A 7,804-nucleotide genomic window follows, 5' to 3' on the forward strand; every position below is an offset into this window, starting at 1 on the left:
TAGCTTGGTCTCTGCTATAATTCACTAATGCCCTTCTGGTCGTTCGAATGAAAGGAAAGGCTTACGGAGGAGGGATGAAATTATTTGGTTAGAAAAATCGATATCAAACTTCAAAATGTATTTGGGGCCTTTTTGTTCAAGGAGATCAAAATTCATTGCATTATGCCTTATACTTTTTACATTTTTGTGCATCTGTTTTCTCATATTATCGATTTGATAGCCAAGGTTCAAAGTTGCTACGTCATTTTCCTTTGTTCAATCATTTTTTGGACAAAAAGAGCACTGGAGAGTTTCCAGTGTGGAAGGCACTGTACTGGACATACATTGTGTCAGCATCTCTGGCTTTGATATGTTTAAAATCTAAGAAGAAAGCTAAGGATCACAAATACCCAGCAGACTACAGACTGAGTATGGACAAAGAAAGATGGGTGCCCACCGATTGGTCATAATGAAGGAAGTGCCATTTATCTTAGATCTTGAAGAGCAGGTGAAATTTCAATAAGCCAAATCAGAAGAAAGAGGAAGAATAAACGACGTGACTTAAGAGGTGTTAAGTCTGGAAAGTGGTAGATCTCAATTCTCGCCACTGTCAGAAACTCATTTCATGAGCTTCAGGACCTCAGGGTCTTCATTCATACAATAAGGGATTGGGCTAGGGGCTCTTCAACTCCCCCCACCCCAGCATTACCATTTCGTGACCTTGACGAGGAATAGAATTAGTATGGAAGGTCTGGAATGAGCACTAATCAGGATGAGCTGTTGTATGTGGGGTCCGTGTTGAAAGAGATAGTAGTAGACTTTGGTTTTGAATATCATACCGAGAAGATTACCTTGAACAGTACTAACAATAATAATAATATCTAATATTAAAACAGTATTAGATTTTAGTTTGCAAGAGCAAGACTTTGGGGGTCTGCTCTACCCATGGTCTGACATTCAGAACACAGCACTGAAGGGTTAGATATTTGCATGATGTTTTGTCACTCTTTCCTCTGTATTTCCACTTGCTCCAATTAGTTGCTTTAGAAAAGTTTGGTTACTTTTTACTCTTCTCAGAGAGGAAACTGTTCCACTGTTTGGGATCTTTAAGTCACAATATTATCAATCTTGGCATCTCAAAGGAGGAGCCAAGACCCTCAAATGTCATCAGAAACCCTTCTTTCTACCCCGTTTTTATGTAAGTTGCTGGTTTTGTCAATAGGTTGGTAGCTTTAGGAACTCATGAAAGGAGATATATTATTTCAGCTTGTGAAATATTTGTGAAAGATAACCTCTGAACCAGGTTTGCTCAAGTTAAAGTCACTGACCAACTCCCGTGGAGATGCTATTTGACTTGTACAACCTCAGAAAAAAAGGGCGGGGAGGATTCCAGCCAAACAGAGTTTCATCTCGCCCTGCATTACATTATTACCCCAAGGCATCACAGCTAATATATGAAGGAGCAAGGAGCTGGGGGGCGATAATGCTGTAACAGTTTGGGCTTTATTTACTAGGCAGAGAGAAGTAATTGTTTTTTATTTTTGAGTAGGAAATGGTTTGGTTTGAACCTTTCATTAGGAAGACTGACTTGGAGACAGAATGCAGCACAGACGAGGGGCAGTGGAGGACGGAGACTGTACAGGCAGAGAAACATGCTACGATGCACTTTAGGAAGATTTAATCAGATGGTAGTCGTAAGACTGGAATGAAAGAGGTTTAAGAACTGTTGAGAAAAAGACTAGAATGATCTAGAACAATGCCATCCAATAGAAATACAAAGCAATCCATACATACAATTTAAATTTTCTGGTGGCCACATTAAAAAAAAAGAAAGATAAAATATTTTAATACTATATTTCATTTAAGTCAATACATCCAAAATATTGTCATTGCAACACGTAATCAATATAAAAAAGTATCAATGAGATATTTTACATTCTTGCTTGCTATACTCAGTGTTTTGAAATCTGGTGAGCACTTTGCCCTTACAGCACATCATGATTCAGACTAGCCACATTTCAAGGACTCGATTAGCCACATGTGGCTAGCGGCTACCATATTGTTCACTGTAACTCTAGAATAACAATAAATCATATATTGATTGGAGCCTGGAAGCAGAAGGGGGACAGTAGGTGAGGGTTTGCATCTCAAAGAAGAGTGGCTCCTTTATTAAAACTGGAAAGGTTAGATGTGTGTGGCTGGGGAAAGAGAGTGGACATAGAAGATGAGCAAAGAATGATTCTCATTCTGACTTACAGGTGCCACTGGAATAGCTGTTAAGGAATATGTAGCCTGCAATTGTAAAGGAAGGGTTATGGTTTGGCATGGAGGACAGAACTCAGAATGCAGATACAAACTTGAGAACTGATTTGAGGGGGGTGACCACTGAATGGTGGTATCCAGTGAGGTTACCCAGTGCAGGGAGAGGAGAGAGCCTTAAGGAATGCTGCAATTGGAGGGGACAAGAAGGAAGGCAGTGTGGTGAATGAGAAAGGGTCATATGCAGGGGCCTGAAGGGAGAGCCAGGTCCAGCAGTGCCAGAGTGAGGACCTACTGAGCTGAGGTCTACCCAGGATTCAAAAGGCACAGAAGACAGGAGAGAAAGGAAAGTGCCATAAGAAAGGGGTAGTAAGAAATACATGTTTTAAGTATGAGTGTCATTCTGCCATGAACTGGCTTTAGAGAAGCTACTGTGTTTCTGGGTTTTCATTTCTAATTATAATACTAGAATAATACAAGGTAACTCATATTGCTTGCTTCCTCTCCTATGTGCCGAATACTATGTCAAGAGCTTTATAAACATTATGTTAATGAGTTTTCACAAAAGCCTTATGAAGTAAATTTCAGGGGTCATGCTGTGATAGGGTATTATTAAATGATAATATGGCCAAGGGACTCATTTACGACTTACCTTAAACACCTTTCTTCTTAATGAGGTTGTCAAGAAGTAGAGAGATGTATATGGGATACGGCAAATAGCAGTTTCATAAATTTATGTATATACATGTTTTATCCCCCCTCCCAAAATAAACACCATTTCTGTCAGCTTAACAACACACTTTCTGAGGTTATTGGGCATATTAATCCTCCAAACACCAAGTTATTATATTAGGGTTTCTCCGGAAATCAACTTTGCTATACTAATTTGGTCTAAATTCTCTAAGGTCAGAAAATGACAAAATTAAAAAATGTCTAGGCCTGGGGAAAGATGACATTTTAGGCTTTTGGCAGAGGCTAACCTTGATCATTCTTAACTTGCAGTTTGGCATAAACCTCCTATGATTTCATTCAGACCTTGCCTCCCTATATCTTCTTAAATACATTATCTATCTTCTAGAAACGGAGTCTGAAATGACATTTTTTTTTCAAGCTAGTAACAGCCAACCTTTTGTGCAAGTTGCTAGTTCAGAAATAACCTATTATTTTCATTCAAACATAGCAAAATAGTCAGCATTTGTAGAGTGCTTTTTATTTACTATGTATATAATATGCTGTTTATGAATTAATGTGTTTAAATATCCCGGGATTCCATGAGTTAGATGCTATCATTTTCTATAGTTTATAGAGTAAGTTTAGGCAGAGGACATTTTTGTTACTTGCTCGAGATCACACAATTAATAAGCTGGAGAGATGGAATTCAAGGACTGTGTGAATACTGTATATTAACTAACAGGAATTAAAATTTAAAAACTTAAAAAAAAAACCCAAAGACAGTGTGGCTTTAACCACTAAGCTCTATTATATTTCAAAAAGAGGGCATGGGTGTCTGGAATGCATAGAAACAGTCTCAAAAGTTTAGGCTCCACTTTAAGAACCTATTATAAGTCCTTAATCAAATTTACAAGCTAAATGGAAATTTTGTTATTTCATTATATCAATGCTCATTTATTTAGTATCCATAATCCAGCACACAAGAGAGGATGTTGTAATGCATAATGATCATAGAGTCCTTGCCCTTGAGTCATCTATAATCTAGTTGGAGAGACAAAATGACACATAGAACAGAGAGCAATAAAAGAGAGTGTGAAGTTAAATGCTAAGTCATGTGGTGTATTAAATTGTATACTAGAAGGATGAAAAGAAGGAGAAGGCAGAGGGCCAGTGTGGGCTGGGAAAAACTCATAGAGCATCTTAAAAGAGAGAGAAGCTGGATGAGGAAAGGAGAGCAAGGATATAATAGTCAAAAAGAACAAGCTGAAGATGAAAGCCCAGAGAGGGGAAATAAGCACGGTATGATGGTTTCTACTCCTCTCCTCCTTCTTTTCTCCCTCACTCCCCCAACTTTCTGTTTACATACACATTCCTACATACATACATGCTTATGGCTGCCTATGAATGTGTACTATGTGTGTACAATAGATTTACCACCAAATAATACCTGTCTTGCACAAGTATTAAGATGTTTGTGATAAGCCCAAATGTGATGGGTTGCTGGGATATGACAATTTGTAATTTTTTTTTTTTTGAGAGAGAAATAGAGATAGAGCATGCACAAAGTAGAGGAGGGGCAGATGGAGAGGAAGAGCAAGAATTTTAGCAGGCTCCACACCCAGAACAGAGCCCGATGTGGGCCTTGATCTCATGACCCTGAGATGAGGACCTGAGCCAAAATCAAGAGTCAGACACTTAACTGACTGAGCCACCCAGGCACCCTCAATTTGTAATTTTTTTAAAAATTTTATTTATTTATTTGACAGAGAGAGACAGCCAGCGAGAGAGGGAACACAAGCAGGGGGAGTGGGAGAGGAAGAAGCAGGCTCCTAGCAGAGGAGCCTGATGTGGGGCTCGATCCCATAACGCCGGGATCACGCCCTGAGCTGAAGGCAGACGCTTAACCGTTGTGCCACCCAGGCGCCCCTCAATTTGTAATTTTTGAATCTGCAATGGATGACCCGTAAAATGAGAGGGTATGAGAGAGAAATAAGGTACTGGCTACCCTTGACTATATCTAGCAAAACCATCTTCCTTTCAGAAATCAAGGACAAGCCAATACTTACACTAGGAAGATATTTTTATTAAAAAAGAACTCTTTATATGGCAAAATAGATTGTTTTTTGATTGACATCATACTTTACCCTTAACTTTTATACATTTTTGGTTTATCATTGCTATGAGCAATAGAGAGAAAATTGCTCTGTAATATTATCCCTCTGTGTTCGGCAGTAAAATCCAAGAAAAATAAAGTATTCCTCCAGTACAGTGAGTTAGGTGACTGAGATGAAAATTTCCAGTTTTATGGGTTAAAGTAGAGTTGTGAATCATGGATGCTGTTACTAAAAAAGCTAGGTTTCTGTGACCAAGATAAAAAATTCTTAGATACAATTCACAATATCCTCTGCTTGCTTGTTTGTGTAAAACAAAGGGACCAAAATTTCTGGTTTTATTTTTTAAAATTTGGAAACATAGTAAATTGAATTTGATTTGCCACAGGAATTTTACAACTGGTGAAAAGATATTGCTTCATATTTAACTGAAAACTACTGTCACCCATGGACTAGAATTTAAAAGCTATCTTATTTCATGTCAATTGAATATGATATTCTTGTTCTGTTACAGTATCTTAAACAACCCTCTGTGAGCAATCTGTGAAGGAACAGCCATGTCTGTATTCTGCAGATGTACTCAAATGGGCAATTCTATTTGAGCACCATCATATCTGGAAGTTGACTAACATGGTAGACTGAGGTGGCAAAATTGATTCTTTTCCTTTCCTTTACAAAACCCATTATGAATTTATAGATGTTATAAAAACTGCCAGTAGTAGTATTGTTTCTGATTCCATCAACAGGACATATATCTGTATCTGAGCCTTTGTGTCCGGGTGTGTAACCAAGACATTCACCTCTTGGGGTAATCACACATACTCTAGGTTTCTAGAGTCACTTTTCCCTTAATATTTAAGCAAAAAGTTCATTGACTCCTCACATCTAGTTGGAAATGTAGAATATTTTCCAACAGTGACACTGATTTTTTGGGGGGTTGGTTGGTGAGGGATGTTGCTTAAATCTTTTCCAGAGGACTTCTGACTTCTGGTTCTTGTTCTACTGAATTCTCAATCTCTTCTCGGTCTTTCACTTGCTATCTGTCAGGCCCTTCTGCACTATTTTACTCTGCTTTACATTCTCTGAATCTCTCTATTACCAGAATACCTCTGGATCTAGGCTAGGTGTGAGTAGGTTTTTCTGAAGACCTGCTAGGGTAAAGGAGAGTTATGTAAAATGTACAGTGTATTTGATGGAATCTAACCTTCAACGTTAGGCAGCCTTGTTCTTAAACGGATCATTCCCATTACAGCTATTTTTCACTGATTATATATTTGACTTTGGCCACATTCTACTGTCATGTTGCTGGGTTCTCCTCTCTTCCTTCAACTGCTTCCCCTCTCTCTTTACCTTGTTAATGCATAACCCCCAAATTCCTGTTCACTTCTGTAGAATAGTTTATCTATATTTCCAAATAGAAGAATATTACCAGAAGTGGCTATACGAGGCTCTGCTCTGAAGACTTTATCTTTGTCACTAAAACACTCCGTGATATGATTTGTGTGGTCAATTCATAAGTTTAAAATGTTTTTCTGGGGCGCCTGGGTGGCACAGTCGTTAAGCGTCTGCCTTTAGCTCAGGGCGTGATCGCAGCGTTCTGGGATCGAGCCCCACATCAGGCTCCTCCGCTGGGAGCCTGCTTCTTCCTCTCCCACTCCCCCTGCTTGTGTTCCCTCTCTCGTTGGCTGTCTCTCTCTGTCAAATAAATAAATAATATCTTTAAAAAAATGTTTTTCTAAAGAGTGATACATGCTGAAAATATTACAGAAGAAATTATAATGTCTGGGGCTAGTTTTAAAATACTCTGGGGGAGAGGAATGGGTAGAGGAAGAAATGAAACCGTGATGATGAATTGTTGTATCAGTATTGTATTGTGTCAATATTGATCATGACTGTTGAAGGTGAGTGATGAGTACACAGTGGTCCATTACATTTTCCACTCTACTTTCTTTCTTTCTTTTTTTTAATATTTATTTATTTATTTTAGAGAGAGAGACACACACGCAGAGTGTCGGGGGAGGGCCAAAGGGAGAAAGAGAGAGAGAATCCCTGGCAGACTCCCCACTGAGTGTGGAGCCAGACTCAGGGCTAGATCTCATGGCCCTGAGATCATGGCCTGAGCTGGAACCAAACGTTGGATGCTCAACTGACTNAGTTGGATGCCCAACTGACTGAGCCACCCAGGTGCCCCATTTTTTTTTTACTCTACTTTTGTATATGTTTAAAACAATCTCTAATAGCTATTTTTGTTCTACCTGCTATATATAATATATAATTTATACATAATTAGTTAATATATACTATAAAATAAAGAGAATAGTATATATTATATAATAATTATACTATATACAACTATATGTAATTAACACAAGCCAATCTAAGAGATGAGTAAACTAAAAATTAGAACCTAAAGGTAAATACTAAATGAAAGACAAACTTAAAGGTACTCTAGAGATAATTTAAGATGGAGAGATGCAGTGATAACCAATGCATTTGTTATCTTTCAGTGCACAATAAATCAGAACAAAATTTAGTGGCTAAAAACAGCAAATATTTATTATCCCAAAATCCCCTGGGAAAGGAATCTGGGCACAGCCTAAGTGGGTGTCTCTGGACCAAGGTCCTTCACAGGGCTGCAATCAAGTTGTTGATTGGGCCTTAAATTATCTCAAGGCTTGACTAGGTAAGTTTCTTCTTCCAAACTCATTTATGCAGCTCTTGGCAGGTCTCATATCCTCACTGGCTGTTGGCCTGAGAGCTCAGTTCTTTGCCCACCTGGTTCT

The sequence above is a fragment of the Ailuropoda melanoleuca genome, chromosome 3 (genome assembly GCF_002007445.2).
Source record: "Ailuropoda melanoleuca isolate Jingjing chromosome 3, ASM200744v2, whole genome shotgun sequence".
NCBI lineage: Eukaryota > Metazoa > Chordata > Mammalia > Carnivora > Ursidae > Ailuropoda > Ailuropoda melanoleuca.